Genomic DNA, 17,221 nt, shown 5'->3' with positions numbered 1-17,221 from the left:
CTCCCATTGCAAGATGTTGAACATTAAATCAGTCTCTGACACAGCACTGAATATTACCCATTCTTACACCTTGGCACTGTAAATTTGAGGAGGAAAGTCCATAACTGGGGAGCAAACAAGGAAATATTTCTCCGGCCCATGGTTGTTGATGTTTTAAATTGTGGCTGTTTGAAACTATTCAGAAGCTTAGAATGCTGGAAGTGGACCCAGGGCAGATGGAATAGTGGCCAGAGCATAAGTGGAGCAATCAAAGGTGCATGATAAAAAACCTTGTACCATGTGTCTATCATTTAGTACATGAAGCATGCCACAACATATGTGCAGTGTGCAGATTTCACATATTATATCTACCTCTTTATATATTATAGCACCTTTTCTCCAAAGTCTCTCCTACGCAGAATGCAAAGAGAAGGCAGAAAGAAAAAAATGAAATGCAAAAATAAGATGAAAAGAGAACAAAGGGTAGAAAAACAAACAAACAAACAACTCATTCATAAAGGCTCTGTCCCAGAAAGGGGCAGAGCAAGCAAGCAAGATACAAGAACGCATGAGGGGAAAAGAAGTACAATGTATAAGTCAGAGCTAGTGCGCTCACTTTTGCCAGCACAACTTTTTGGTAAGTCTGAGATCCTTCATGAGGAACATAGACTTCCCTTTGATTAGAAAACATGGGCAGATTTTCAGCTAGTGTAAACTGTTATAACTCAGTGGAAGTCAATTGAGATATGGCAAGCTACACCTGCTCAGTATCTGCCCTTGGAGTTTAATGATATATGATCACTAACTATGTTTCTCCCCACACAGCACCTGCCTGGACTTTAAAACAAGCAAAAACAAAGCTTTCTTGATTAAACAGACTAGTGCTGCAAATTCTTTTATTCAGAATAAACTGACCTACAGTCTGATAAGCAGTCACTGTATAATGCAGGAGAAGTAAACCATTTAAATCTCTCATACTCAGAGAAACCAAGCATGGATGAAAAAGGGCTCACTTCACTTATATTGGTACAACACATAGCTGAGTTTGTTAAATGCAGAAATTGAGAGATCAAAGTTTTCCCCTGATTCAGAAAAGACCAGATAATGAAAATAGACACTGACACCTTTTACCTACAGAGCAACACAATTTACTTCTCCAAACCCTGCAAGCTATATTTGTTATTATCAAACCAGTTCAATACATTACAGAAAGAGCAGTGCAGTAGGTATGTGATTTATTTTTTAAAGTTTGGATTTGGATATAGAAGTGGCTTTAAACTATTGCTCATTGTAGTGATGAGACTAAAATGTAGAGTTCAGATCTGCATCTGAACTTCCCCACACTCAGCTGTTTCAATTGGGGCTTTGGTTCAAGCTGAGCTCTAGCACAATCTAAATATAACTCTCATCTAGTGGTATCCTGAAATAACTTCTTATAATTACATCATGTGTCTTCTTTATTTCGTACCTAAGGGGTAAACCCTACTCTCCTTGCAATGTCACTAAAAGCAGTTCCACAGCACTGGGAAGGCAGGTTTAAGATCTAGTACAGAGGCTACAAAAGCCTCTGTGGATTCGTGATCTGTGCTCCACTGGGCCTTCCTACATCTTAGCCTGTATAGGGGTTTTGGTTGTGGGGCAGGGCAACCATATGGGTTGACCATTGGACATTCTCCCTTAATTAGGGGGCATATCCGATGTATGATTAGGCATGGCAGAATATGATTTTTGATATAATTTCAATGGATAATATAAATGTATATTGTTAAGCTTTTTTTATTCCTATTTAAATTTTCACAGTAGATGATGAGCTGCAAAGAGTTAAAGCACTAAAACATAAATTGTCAACATCACAAGTAAATATCCTTAAATCAAACTCTAAGTTCCCAAGCAGCATTTTTCTTACTTTGCCTATCTGTAAATTTCAGTCATCATGGATGCAAATATTTTTTCATCGGTTTGTGCGAGTATGATGAAATTGACATTTACAGATAACAACTGAATCGTTCCAAGCCTACCTACGATCTATTGCAGTTCTGAGATTGCAGAATCACAGTAGAAGGTTCTGGCCTCCACCATCCTCCTCATGTACTGTACTAGGGAGAAGAAATGCCCCTTAGGGTGTACAGTTTGGTATAAAAAGTATATTAGCTGAATATAAAGAGAAAGGGCAGCAATGAATACTTTGTAATGATAAGGTATAGTGTAAGCTATAAATGGAGGATTCAATTCAATAGTGAGTTGAGCCACTTCACCAGTTTGCAGCATGGTCATTTATACAATGTATACTTGCAATGATCTCCTCTTCTTCTGTTTGGGGTACAGCTCAGGATCAGAAAATACAGACATTCAGTTAGAAGTTATTACAACAGCATTAGGCTTTTTGGTTCCCTAAAAATGTAGGAGAGGAAGATTAAAAATATAAAACCATTTTCTGACCTTGCTGGATCCAGATTGCTGCATTTGCAAACCACCCCAGTGGGTTGTAGCTCAGTAAGATATCCCACATCTAATCTACTCTGGTCTTGTCAGCACTCGTCGTTTTGTCATTGCTGCTACAAAAAGAGTTACAGAAGCATTTGCTAGCTCTGCATACTTAAGGCTGTGTCCATTTTCATTAAACACAATGGGCTTGATGTCCATGCTAGAATGGGGGTCCAAATTGCATCCCTCAATGATAGAGGGATATTTACTCTGGGGAAAAACAGATGATGCTCCTTTCCTCATCTCCTCAGAGGTGTCACCAGGGAAGGGCAGCTTTAACATGCAGCCAGTCAGGATAACATAGGCTACTCCTTGTTGAATCTGCTGCTGCTACGTTGGAATCAGTGCTTCTTTTGGGTGTCGCTAATCGCCTGTTTCCTTGCTCTAAAAGGGTGTGGCTAGTGGAGCCAATATTGGTTTATCTACCATCTCCACCCCTGTTCCTTTCTCCCCCCATTCCCCAGACTCAGTGTCAGCAAAAAGGAAAATCAAAACTGAATCCTACAAAAAGTAGAAACATGGACCAAAAAATGCTGTTATAAAGAGGGCTGGGATCAATTTTTCTCCATGTCCCCTGAAGGTCGGAGAAGAAGTACTGGACTTAATCTGCAGCAAGAGAGATTAGGTTTGATATTAGGAAAAAAAATTCTAACTATAAGGTTAGGCACTGGAATAACTTTCCAAGAAGGTTGTGGAATCCCCATCATTACAGACTTTTAAAAACAGGTTAGACAAACACTTATCAGGGATGACCTAGATTTACTTGGTCCTGTCTCAGCACAGGAGGCTGAACCTGATGACCTCTCGAGGCCCCTTCCAGCCCTGCATTTCTAAGATTCATGAAGATGCACCAACCTTACAGATGAGGGGCATGGAGTCCTATGTGAAAGCTCCCCAAATCTAGTCTCCTTCCACCACCACCAGCATCCAGTGGAACCACACCAGATGAATCTGCCTTGGAGGAGTGGGCAGGATTGGTTCCTAAATATTTACCTGATTGACCCTAACAGCTAGAAATCATCTGCATTTGTAGCACTCCTTAAATATAGACTTGTATACAGTTCATTTTAAAATCTCCACATTGTGTCAGTTGCCGTACACTTTAGAATATCTTTATTATTTTCTTTCTCAAAAGGTTTTATAAAAACCTGTATTTTAGAAAGGTAAGACAAATGTAACACAAATCAGATTTAAATTTGTGACTCTTTAGGATATTTGAATCCCTAATAATCGCTCCTTCATACGTGTCAGTGTAGCTAGAATTTCACACTAATCAGACCACTGTCTGATCTAAAGGGTGTAATATCAATTTCTTGGCCCATTAGTGCTACTGGGTAGTGAACCTAAAAGAGTCAGTCAGAGGACTCAGAAGTTTAAATACTTATCCAAACTCTACCTGAGCCTCTGAAGATTACAAAACTGCTTTGTCGATCACAGATGAGATTTTCAGTAATGGCCCAACTTTGCTTCCACTGAGGTCTATGGGAGATGTAGCACTGACTTCTGTTGCCCCTCTGTTGAGTGGCACCAGATGTTTGAGCCTTGCAAGTCAGTTGCCCCTTGGAGGAGAAAATTAATGATTTGTTCATTAGTCATTTGTTTATTTACACTATATTGAATACAGATGGTCACAAACTACAGTCAAGAAGTCCCTTTTCAGGATTTTCATGCAGAATTCTTATATGTCTCGTTCTGAGGATGTAACTCTGCCCCAGGAATTGACTCCATTTAGGGAAATTAAGGCACAGAGCAAACTCTCCTGCTGCTTGCAATCACTCCTGCAAGAAGAAACACCACAGAATTATTAATATAGCATTTCTACAAAGAACGAATGGTGCTTGCACACTAAGAAAAAGAACTTTTAAGGGCACGTGGCACAACTTCATCTGGTGACTTCTGCCATCACAAATCAATGGTTGCATAGCACTTTTGAAAAATCCTACCTCACCTGTCAATAGAACTACTAAGACAGCCTATCTCATGTTTCCTTGCCTGCTATTTGTCTGGTTCTGGAGAACAAGGAAGTGCAGTGGTTCATGAGAATAAAAACAATAATGGGAGAAAAAATAGCTATCCAAAGATTTCTGAACCTCAAAGAATTCAGTTAAAATGTTAAATGCTAGTGGAGGTTGTTGTACCAAATTCTTCACTCATCTTAACCTTTACAAAGTACCACTGCCAGGATCTGTGCAACCAAATGGCAAAGCACCTACAATCTCTTCTTTAGTAGGCAGAGGCCAGTGCTATTCAAGTAGTTGGCAGCAAAGGCCAAGATGGCGGCATGGTTTAAGGTGGCCTAAGGATACAACAGTTCAAAATATATCCGATTTACCTTTCACTGCTGGGATCCTATGGAGCACCTCCCAGTGAAGGAATGTGCCCTTTCCTGGTAGAATCCTCAAGAGACCTCTGCCTACCCTCCCTCCAATTAATCCCCTCACCCCCCCACATCCTCCCAGAGTGCTGCAGGTAGGCCTGATGTAGGGAGGTGAAATGTATCATTCCAATAAAATGATAACAGGGAAAACAAAAGCCTGGGATCTGTGAGAGGGAAGGATCCTGCCATGTCATTTGAAGGTAAGATGTTCCAGCGGGTAGGGCACCAGATGAGGACTCAAGAGAACAGTGTTCTATTCCTTGGTTAGCCACTGACTGTTTGTTTGACCCTAAGTAAGTCACTTCACTTCTGTTTCCTCTTCAACCCTTCAGATGTCTTGTCTGTTTAGACTTTAAGCTCTCGGGGCCAGGAATGTCTATTACTGACATCTGTACAGAACCTATTTTCTCCTAGTTTCAGGCTTCAAGTCTCACCTGAAACTCCTCAACATTTTGGAAAGATTACCTGAACCTTAGTGAATCTTCTGTATAAATCTCGAGTTTTAATTTTAGAATTAAACTTGCTTCATTTTGAACAACATTACAAACATTTTCCATAGCTCTATTCAATAAGTAAAGATCAACAACTATTTAATGCAATAAATGGAATGCTTTGTAATATGTCCTGCTATGTATGGAGGTTTTCTGGAGAGGTGCTGAGTAAATAAATAGCCAGGCAATCAATAATTCAACATAATAATTATTTCCAAACTTTTAAGCCACAAAACATTCATATTTTACTACCTACTCTAGCATAATTTTTATGTTATTTTCCAGCTCTTCTACTCAGAGGTAATAAGCAAATACCCACTTCTCTTGGTTAATCAGATCTTTTACTATTTGTGAACATTGAGAATGATTGTTCTGTCCCTGAATGCATTTACTAACCTACAGAGAAGGGTAAATATTTAGTGCAGTGTATGGGGATTTAGCTGTGTGATTCCCATTAACATGAATAAATGTAAATATTTACAGTATATTTTCCCCAGAATGTTTATACTGGGATTCAGTGCAATGAAAGAGGGTGGAAAAAAGGCAGAAAAGACCTCCTCCTACATGAATATCTTTTAGTATCTAACACAAATAAGTGCCCAATATGCAAGGTGCTTAGCCTGCCAGTATCCTAAAGTGCTTTATAATAAAATCAGCTAGCAAGTACTTCTCAGACAACTGAAGGGAGGAATATGAACAACATTGCAAATATTTGAGAGATGTTACAAATAGGAAGGGTAGGAGACTTTTTTCTTCGTACATAGGATTACATTCAATTTGCATTTTTAGGTATTTTCAATATAATTCAATTAGAGATAGGCAGGAGTTATTAAGTTTGAATTCAGCTCTAGGCATAAAAATATCTGCACAATGTTTTCAATATATAATGTGCTATATAAATGCTATGTATTAGTCTTTCCTCTAGAAATCCCCCATCTCACCACAGGATTATTATAGGAAGGTTTCTCTGACCTCTCAGGAATTGATCTTGGCAATGCAAATCCTAATGTTTACAAAATATATGAGGGAATAAGATTCTGTGTGTTTGATTACGCACATGCACACTCTGGAGATGATGTCCTGATTATTATAGGTTATATAGACCGAATAATGTTAACAGAGGGCCAGAGCCTCAATTTCAGCCAACCTGCACAGAGAACAAAGAGGAGAGGGTAGGAATTGCCAACGTGACTTAAAACTTACCCTGATAATGGTGGAGTGCTGAGCAGCTCTCTCCAGTTCCATATAAGTGCTTCCTGAGGGCTGTTCTAACTTACCCTGGCTGTAAATGACAAAAGAGTAAGAAAAGATCAAAAGAATTAGCATAGCACAGGTATGTCCTGGTGTCAGGGTTCCCTCCCCACTTTAAACTCTAGGGTACAGATGTAGGGACCCGCATGAAAGACCCCATAAGCTTATTTCTACCAGCTTAGGTTAAAAACTTCCCCAAAGCACAAATTCCTTCCTTGCCCCTAGATCGCTGCCACCACCAAGTGATTTAAACAAACATTCAGGGAGGGCCACTTGCAGCCCTACCTCTCCCAAAATATTCCCCCAAACCCTTACACCCCCTTTCCTGGGGAGGTTTGAGAATCATATCCTAACCAATTGGTTACAAAGTGAGCACAGATCAACCCCCCTGGGTCTTTGGGACACTGACAAACAATCAGGTTCTTAAAAGAAGTTTATTTAAATAAAGATAAAAGAATCACCTCTGTAAAATCAGGATGGAAGATAACTTTACAGGGTAACAAAAAGATTCCAAACACAGAGGATTTCCCCTCTAGGCAAAACTTTAAAGTTACAAAAACAGGGATAAACCTCCCTCTTAGCAAAGGGGAAAATTCACAAGCTAAAACAAAAGATAATCTAACACATTTCCTTGCTATTACTTATTATTAGATGCTTAGTTCAGATATGGCTTAGGGAGATGTATTTTCCCTGCCCTGGCTCCTCACTGATTAGGAGAGAACAAAGGAACACGAAAACAAAAACCTTCCCCCACAGATTTGAAAGTATCTTCTCCCCTTAGTGGTCCTTTTGGTCAGGTGCCAACTAGGTTATCTGAACTTCTTAACCCTTTACAGGTAAGGAGTGGTTTTATGCTACCCTTAGCTGTATGTTTATGACACCTGGCCATAACCCCCTTCTCTTGCTTTTCTAGTAGCAGTGAAGGGGAATAGCATAAGAGCCATACTTCAGCTCTATATCACTGAAATGTCATTCTAACATTACAGTAATCCTACTTGGACCCGTTAAAAGGCTTTAGTGCCAGATTATGTCACCACTGTGGCACAAAGCATTTTAATATGTTCCATCTTAAAAGGGTTATTTAGTACATGCATTGGGCCAGATCCTCAGCTGGTGTAAATGGGTGCAATTCCATTCATTTAATTGGCATTCCACCCATATACATCGGCTGAGGACCGAATCTATTATTAAGAAACAGATTTGCAATATTTTGCTCAAGTTATTATGCTTAGAGATAATCTTTGAGAAATCATGGAGGACAAGTGAGGTCCCAGAGGACTGGAAAAGGCCAAACATAGTACCTATTTTTAAAGGGGGGACCTGGGAATTAGAGACCAGTTAGCCAAACTTCGATACCTGGAAAGATACTGGAACAAATTATCAAACAATCATTTTGTGAGCATCTAGAGGATAATATGGTTATAACAAACAGCCTGCATGGATTTGTCAAGAACATATAATGCCAAACCAACCTAATTTCCTTCTTTGACACAGTTATTGGCCTGTAGATAGGATGGAAGTAATAGATGTGCTATATCTTGATTTTAGTAAGGCTTTTGATACAGTCCCACATGACACACTCATAATCAAACTAAGAAAATGTGGTCTAGATGAAATCACTGTAAGGTGGGTGCAAAACTGGTTGAAAGGCCACACTCAAAAAGAAGTTATCAATGGTTCACAGTCAAACTGGGAGGATATATCTAGTGAGGTCCTATAGGATTCAGTCTTGGGTCCCGTACAACTCAATATTTTCCTTAATGACTTGGATAATGGAGTGGAGAGTCTGCAGCAAAGGAGATTTAGGTTCAATATTAGGAAATATTTTACAAGGGTAGTTAAGCTCTGGAACAGGCCTCCAAGGGAGCCTGTGAAATCCCCATCATCAGAGATTTTTCAGAACAGATTAGACAAACACCTGTCAGAGATGGTCTAGATTTACTTGGTCCTACTGTAGTGCAGGGGGCTGGACTGGATGACTTCCCAAGGTCCCTTTCAGCCCTACATTTCTGATTCTATGAGACAGTCCCATAAGATATACTTTGTGGAATGGTCAGCAAGGACAATCTTAAATACAGGTTAATCTTACACCACTATTATTATCCAGCTTTTTAGGTCTTATACCCCTGATTCATACGCATACAGATATGTTTTGAATTTATGTGTATAAAATGTCTCAAGATTTGCTTTTTGCTTTGGCAAAGAGACCAGGAAAACAGTAATAAACATGGCACAACCTTCAGATAATTGCTCAGTGTTTATGATCCCAAATACCTCAGATGTTAGGGATAAGGAATAGGGACAAATCTAAAAAGTTATCATTTTAATGTAGCCAGCAAATAGCAGAAGGGATTTTTATGATCTAATTTCTATACAACTAGTGACTAAATTAAATTAAATATCTGGTTTCAGGAAATCACTCCACATACACTAATACCTCAAAAAGTACTTTTCTACTTCTTCAGGTTGCACTCTTATGAAAGGATCTTATACCAGTCTCCCATCATTATTCCACAGTGTCGTGTGCGCAGCTAAACCAACATCAATTATCTGACAAGAACTTTCTGTAATGACTTCTGGGGAAGATGATTCTCTCTCTCTCTCTCAGTGATGTACAAAATATTTTCCTACTGTGCCACCCACTGGAATTCAACCATTCCATTTACCTCTGATTTTTAGCAGATTTTTTTCCATTTCTGAACCCATGAGAATGAATGGGTTATCCCCAACCTCAAAGTATCTGTGTACTTCCTGCTAGCTGTATTAAGAATTCTCTGGACAACTTCTCAATCTTGCAAAAAAACACAACCTCCACCAACAAGAAATTATGCAGTCTTAAAAATCCTCCACAGCCCATCAGCTGGCTACACTCCTCAGTGTCCCAACCAGTATCTGTTGCCTGTTGTCTTTCTCTGACATCAAAGAAACTCAACAGCCATCATATCAGTGTTTAAAATAAAATGCTCACTCTGGCAGCTGTGCACAACACTCACTGTCCAGCATCTCTGCTAATCCGCCTTCTTCAACTCTCAATTCTCCACTAGGATCAAAGATAGTATAAGATCCATCATATGGATAGCACGGCTGTAGCCAGCGTGAGTTCCCACAAGTTGTAAAGCTAAATTTCCGTTTAACAATTTAACAGCTAAAAAAGCTAGAATTACACAGGTAGAGCTAATAAACTACTCTAAAGCACTGACTGAACAAGAACCAGTGAAAGGCTAAAACTGAGGCTAGCAATAAAACAAAAATAGTGTATGTAATAAAATGGACGGAAAGCTGATGTGGAGTTCTTGAACTAACAGCAGAGAAGCAATTAGAGTTTAACTCTTCACTGAAGAGCAGAATGTGTCACTCATCCTCTTCTCATTGGTCTTCTTCTATGATTTAAAACACAGAAAACCTAGACATAAGGGAATGGAAACTGACTTTTAACTCAAAGAGTTTCGTTAGTGTTCTCCCTTCGGAAGGGCAAAGTTGCCCCCTATGGAAGAGCTGGATATTCACCCCTAAGCCCAAGGATGCAATGTAGTTCAGCAGAGGCAAAGAGTATCTGTGGGCAGGTTCCGTGCCACTGCACTGCTGTCTAGGTGCATCCCTGATTCTATGGGGTCCCTGGAGACCATGGTTCCTGCAGGAAATGTGTTTTCAGGGACTGTCCCTGGAGGAACCCACCTCCACTTCCAGGTCCTAGGTCTGCAGTCACAAACTGAATGAGGACGAGGGGGGACGTGTGGTGACCAAGATTCCACATTAAAGCCACTTGTCATTTTCCCACATCTTATTTTCTTTCTTCTTAGTGCCCAGAGATCCCAACTGAGATTTGGGCTTTGTTCTACTAGGCACCACACAAACACATAAGAGACAGTGAAGCCAACTTTTTGGGTTGGCAATACTGGAGACAGGAAAAGATGTATTATTCTGCCCGTTGTACAGATGGGTAACTGAGGCACAAAGAGATTAAGTGATACAGATGTCTATGGCAGAACCAGGAGCTGTACCCAAATCTTCTGATTCCTGCTGCAGTGCTTTCCCCAAAACACCATCATCCTTTCTACTTTACATCCCCCAAAGAAAGCATAAGAACAGACCTTAAGGGGTGAAATCCTGGTCCCATTGACTTCAATGGCAAAACTCCCATTGACTTCAATGGGTACAGAATTTCACCCAAGGTCTAATTATCAGAAGGATGAAAAGCATTAAACCCCTCTAATAATATGAAAATTTTTCTCACATGCCCTTCATTTCCTTATTGCAACTGGAACACATTTGTTTTTCTCACATTTATTCAACATTTCCAATTAAAGAAGTTCCCAACAAACACACAAAACTTCCCAACAACAGTACTTCTACAGCCAGCAATCTTACAAGGTTTTCTATCACCAAGCAACACTAAGCAAAGTGTGATGCTTGCTGCTACTTTTGTGTTAAGAGTTCTACTTTTTTCACCTCTGAAGTATAACAAACTTGTTCGTGATTCTTCACATAACATGAAAGGTGTTTAATTCATCACTCAACAGTTAGCACACAGCACTGGACATAATCCCTTAAGAGATCATGGGACTGAGGTGTGGGTTAATTTTCCTAGAGTGGCAGTCACCTCATGATGTTTACTCATCCAATTTAATCAGTAAGGGTCTCAGTTCGCCTGTGTAATAGAATCAGATAAAAAGAAACCCAGAATGACTCTGTAGTTATCAGCAAAATATCTCTCTATTAATAGTAGTAATAATAATAATAATAAATAAATAAATGTTTAGTGAAACAATAAACAGAAAGAAAGAAAAGACAAATGGTGAATAAGTAATTATGCACCTACTATAAGGATACATGAAACTTTTGGGATTTGCAAACATTTTTGTGAATATCTGGTAGTTATCGAAATATTTGTAAACAATAAATATCACGCAGCCCTGTTTCAACATTCCAACTTACCAAAAGGCTGTTCATTTGACTTGGCCTTCACCAACCACTCATCTCTCTCTGACTTCTCTGTTGCTGAGTTCCCCCTCTTTGACCATCGCCTGGTCTCTTTTAACATCACCCATCAGCCCCTCCACACTCACACCCATACCTCCTGTCACTTGTCCTTTCCATGTCTTCCAGTCCATCAGCACTGATAGTTTCTCATCTGCTCTCAGCCCTCTTTTCTCTTTCTTCCATTGACATGGTTATTAATTCTATCCATTCCTCATTGTCCTACACCCTTGACTCTTTCGACCCTCTCCCTCATCACAAGGTTCACTCTCCAATTGCCCAGCCCTGGCTCAACCTCAATCACTTCCTCCGCTCCTCCTTTCATGCTGCAGAGGCTGACTTCCTCCATTACAAATTCATTTTCTCCTCTTTCATTTCTGCTTTCTTCCTAACTAAGTAACTTTACTCTAACTCAATTGAATCTCATGACTGCAATCTCAACTGCCTTTTCACCATCTTTGGGCTGGTCTACACTCCCGTGGTAAATGGATCTAAGTTACGCAACTTCAGTTTATTCAACTTCACTTTGCTTACTGAAGTTGACATAGTTAGATCCACTTACTGCGGTGGCTACACCGTGCTGTGTCGACGAGAGAGCGTCTCCTGTTGACTTCCCTTCAACTTCTTGGGAAGGTGGAGTACACAAATCGATGGGAGAGCACTCTCCCATCAATTTAGCATGCCTTCACCAGACCTGCTAAATCGACACTCGCTGCATCAATTGCAGCAGTGCCGATCTACTGGTAAGTGTAAACATGCCCATAGACTCACTCTTCAAACCTTCCCCTTCTCCTTCCCCCATTCCTCTGTCTTCACAGGATTTTCCAAATTTCTTTAAAGAAAAAAAATAACAAAATATTACTTGATCTTCCCCTTGGCTCATTGTCCCTTCACTCCCACAACTCTCTTCTTCCCAGTCACAGACACAGATGTTACTTATCTCCTCTCCTCCTTTAATCCCTGCATATACCCCAGTGACTCCATCCCATGCCATCTCATGATTTCCTTCTTGTCCACTTTTACCCCCTCCTGTACTCATCTCCTTAACCTCTCAGGGCTTGTCTATACAAATCATCAGTGCATGACAAGCTGGGGTGTAAATATACATCACACTAATCTGCTACACACTAATGGTCTGTTGCCACACACTAAAAGTTCCCTGTGTGCTTTGATCTACCTGCCTCACTTTGAAATGGGAGCACGTAGAAGCACACAAGTGCATGTCACATGAACAATAAGTGCATGGTAGGCTAGTGTAAAGTAATTTACAGCTAGCCTGCCAGCACTAACTATTCATATAGACAAGCCCTAACTCTCCTCTGGCTCCCCCATTTCACAAAATAAACATGTTTTAGCCTCTCCCGTCTTTAGAAAACACCCTTGACCCAACTAGCCTCTCCAGCTACTACTCCACTTCCCTTCTCCCTTTCATCTCTAAGCTCACTGAACACACTGTTTGTAATCACTGTCTGGAGTTCCTTTCCTTCAATTCCATCCTAGGACCTCTCCATCTGATTTCTGACCCTTGCACTCAGTTGAAACCACTCACCAAAATCTCTAATAACTTCTTATTAGCCAAATTTCAGAGCCTGTCCTCCATCTTCATCCTCCTTGACCTGTCAGCCACCTTTGACACAGTCGGCTATGTCCTTGTTCTTGAAGTCTTCTTGCTTGACTTCCATGACTCTGTCCTCTCCCAGTTCTTATCCTACCTTTCTAATTGCTTCTTCAGTGGGTCCTTCGGAGGACTGTTCTCATACCCTCTCCAGCTTTCTATGGGGATTCCCTGGGGAAGTCCCTCTTTTCCCCCCCCTCATCCATAAATTCAAGTTCTACTACAATCTCTATGCTGATGACACACAATCTACCTCTCTACTCCAGACCTGTCTCCTTCTGTCCAAACTAAAATCTCAGCCTCTCTCTGACATCTCCTTGTGGATGTCTAGCCAACAGCGCAAGCTAAACATGGCTAAACCAGAGCTCTTAATCATCACTGCTACCTCCTTTATCCATCACTGTGGGCAACATCACCATCCTGCCTGTCCCACAGGCCCATGACCTTTGAGTCAGACTTCTCTCTTTAGGGCCTCACATACAGTCTGTGTCTAAGTCTTGCAGATTCTTTCTGTATAACATTTCTAAGATAGAACCTCTCCTATCCATCCACTCCTATCCATCCTATCTTGTCCCACTCTCATCATCTCACATCTTAATTATTGTAACATCCCTCTTTCTAGACTTGACAAATACAATCTTGTCCATTCATATTCATTCAGCAAACTGCTGCCAACTTGATTTCCCTAGCCCATTGCTTTGTCCATGGCACTCCTCTCTTTGCATCTCTTCACTAGCTCCCTCTTCTATATTGCACCAAACATAAGCTACTTGTCTACAGTTTCAAGGCCCTTCACAGCCTCTCTCTCATTCAGTATTGAAAGGTTGACTCCCACCTCTGATATGCCAGCCTCCATCACCCACTTGTTAAATTTTCAAACAAGCCCCTTTGTGTTTTTTTCCATGCTGCCTCTCATACTTGGGAGGTGCTTCCTGTAAACATCTGCAAAACTATCTTATTATCCTCCTTAAAACTCTCCTTTTCTGTGATGCCAACAAAAAAATCTCACATTGGTTAGGCTGTCGATACGCTGAAATCACAGCCTATCATGTCTCATTGTTTTCTTGTACTACTCTCCCTCTTCCCCCCCATCTGTATCCATCTGTTGTCTTGTCAGACTTTTAATGTAAACTCTTTGGGGCAGTGATGAGCTTTCTGTTCTATATTTGTACAGCACCTAGCACAATAGGGTCAGGTCCATGACTGGGCTCCTACCTGCCACAATAATACAAAGAAATCATAATAAAGCACAACTGAATTGTGGTAAATCAAATCTAAGCTATTTGCAAACATTTATGAGCAAAGAAGTATTGTTTCATCATTGCTGGGCCAGTTGTAATCACAATTCTGTATTTGAGTTTCCAGCTGTAAAAAGGAATGAGTACATTAAAATAGAAACTGATTATTAATTATGTAATGGCTATTCCATGTTGCAAGTATCTGTGCTCAATGTTCTAACTTGCTAGTAAACAGAATGGGTTTCATAGGAAGATTTCACATAAATCTTTTCGTTACAATTTCATGATAATGAATGAAGGCCCAAATTCTGTGCATACCACCTGTGCAACTCCATTGATGTCAGTAGAGTTGCATGAGGTGCATATCAGCACAGCATTTAGTCCTAAGTGTTTGTGATAATTATTGTATGTGTTCTGGTGACAGACTATTACTCTAAAACTAAGAGCAGATTCCTGTTAGGTGACATCCCTAAGTATCAGCAGGCATTTTGCACTTGGCAGTCAAGGCCAGAGAATCAGACTGATGGATAGCATAGCACTCTATAATAAAAGAGTTTGATTCATATGGGGAAGAGTATACCTGATGGAAAACATTGTGTTTATGTCATCCTAACAAGTAGACAGATTCATTGACTAGATGGTGTCAGTGTCTTCATCATTGAGTTATATCTATTATAATAAACAATGCTGCTTGGCAGTCTACAGCGCTTTCTATCTGAAGATCTCAAACCACTTTACAAACATTAATGCAGTTAGCCTCACAACATTCCTGTGAGGTAGGGAAGTGGTGTTATTCCCATTTCATATTTGAAGGGAGAATGCATGACTTCCCCAAGTTCACATGGCAAGTCTGTGGCAGAGCCTGGAGAGGAGTAAAACTCCCAATCTTGTGCTTGAATCACCAAACTGTTTTCCTTCATTGGTATTGCTCTATAAACAAATATGAAAAAAAATATTATTATTGGAGTTCCCTGAGCTAGTTTATGAACTACAGAATGGGCAGGTTATCAGATGTGAACTTTCTTTAATTTGACCATTTAAATGCTAATTCTTTCCTATATTATGAGACAGCATATTCATGGGCCGAAGTTTTTCCCCTGTACCTGGGCTATTTGTAAATTTGGAATTAGATAACATATAGCTATACTACTAGGACTGGGGTATTCAAAGAAGTCTAAGAAAGGTATCCACTGATATTCAAGGGTACCTAACTCCCTTAGGATTCTTTGAAAATCCCAGCCATGTGATTAAACCAGTTGACTATTAGTTTTGTACCAAGTCTAAAATACAGGGTCAGATTCTACTGTGACTACAGTGGAGTTCCACAGATTTCACATCAGGCAGGTCTGAATTGTTTCACTTTATTCATACTTTCAAAATTGAAAATAAAACTGATGGCATTTAAAAATGCTGGAAATTACTGTCAAAAATTACTCATGCCAAAGAAGTGTACAAATCCCTCCTGTTTGGGTTTACAGGGACTTTGGCAAACCAAAATGACAGATTTGTTTTACAAAGTTTCAAGGCTTTCTCTTTCCATTTTCACTTTGAGTTTCATGTTTTTGAAAATCTGAAGACTCAGTCTGAAACTGCATGAACGCTGATAAATTCTGCTAAAATAAACAAAACTTGCTAGGTAACCATCAAGCCAAGGGCTAAAATTCTCCTGACTACTCCCTAGAAAACAGCAAGTGGTAGTTGGTGAGAGTGAGCAACTTAAATAATTGGGAGGCAGGGATCCAGGATGGGAAGTTGTTAAATAAATTAATTAATTAATGGAGATAGCCTATCTCCTAGAACTGGAAGGGAACTTGAGATCATTGAGTCCAGCCCGCTGCCTTCACTAGCAGGACCAAGTACTGATTTTTGCCCCAGATCTATAAGTGGCCCCCTGAAGGATTAAACTCACAACCCTGGGTTTAGCAGGCCAATGCTCAAACCACTGAGCTGTCCCTCCCTCCTGTAGAGGAAGATAGTTTGTTTCCTAGTTGAAGGAGGGAAAGGCGGGGAGTTGGAAAGGTAGAAGTCTGAGTTTATGGGAAAAGAGAGAGCCCTAAATGAATCCTCATCACAGTTGGCCAAACAGACCTTGGAGAGAGGGTCATGAATATAGATCACAGTTTTGTGTGGTCCTAAGAGAATCCCTTGGAGTCCAATACTTGGCCTAGTTTTTACCAAGTTTCAGGTTGATTGTTTTGTACATCTCTAATTAGGACATTTCCTACTGTATTCATAAAAAGGCAGGTCCACAACTCACTGCAACTATGAATGGTTATTTTAATGATAATTTCAACTAAATAGCAAGACAGCATGTGAAATCCTATAAGCAAAGAATGACTTTCAGCTGAGACAGTGCCTATTGACTTGGAAAGCACAAAGTTCCTTTCTGGATCTCTTGGTACAACTGCTGCCTACAGATCATAAAAGTCCTAATCTGAGTGTCAGGTACAGACATTTTCAGGATGACATTGAATCCAGCAACCAGTCTGGGGGCTCTGCTAATTGTTTGTCTGCTCTGGAGTCTATCAGTTGGCAGATACAAAGGATGCACATTGCACAGCTCATGAAGAGATATTGTCCTATAAAATAAAACTATGGACATTTATAGCTCCAAGCAAGCCATTTTGTTGCACTCAGAATAGAGAAGAAAATCATTAAAATACTCCCAAGAGCTGTGATTTAATTCAGTCTTTTCTACAAAAGAGAAAATAAATATACTTTTGTCTAAAATATGAAGCTTCTAGCCTGCACATTACCACCACTGGCATACAAAAATACATACAAACTACAAAAAAAGATAGGTAATTGT

This window comes from Malaclemys terrapin, chromosome 8 (assembly GCF_027887155.1).
Source record: "Malaclemys terrapin pileata isolate rMalTer1 chromosome 8, rMalTer1.hap1, whole genome shotgun sequence".
NCBI classification, from domain to species: domain Eukaryota; kingdom Metazoa; phylum Chordata; order Testudines; family Emydidae; genus Malaclemys; species Malaclemys terrapin.
This window is presented reverse-complemented; position numbering follows the sequence as displayed.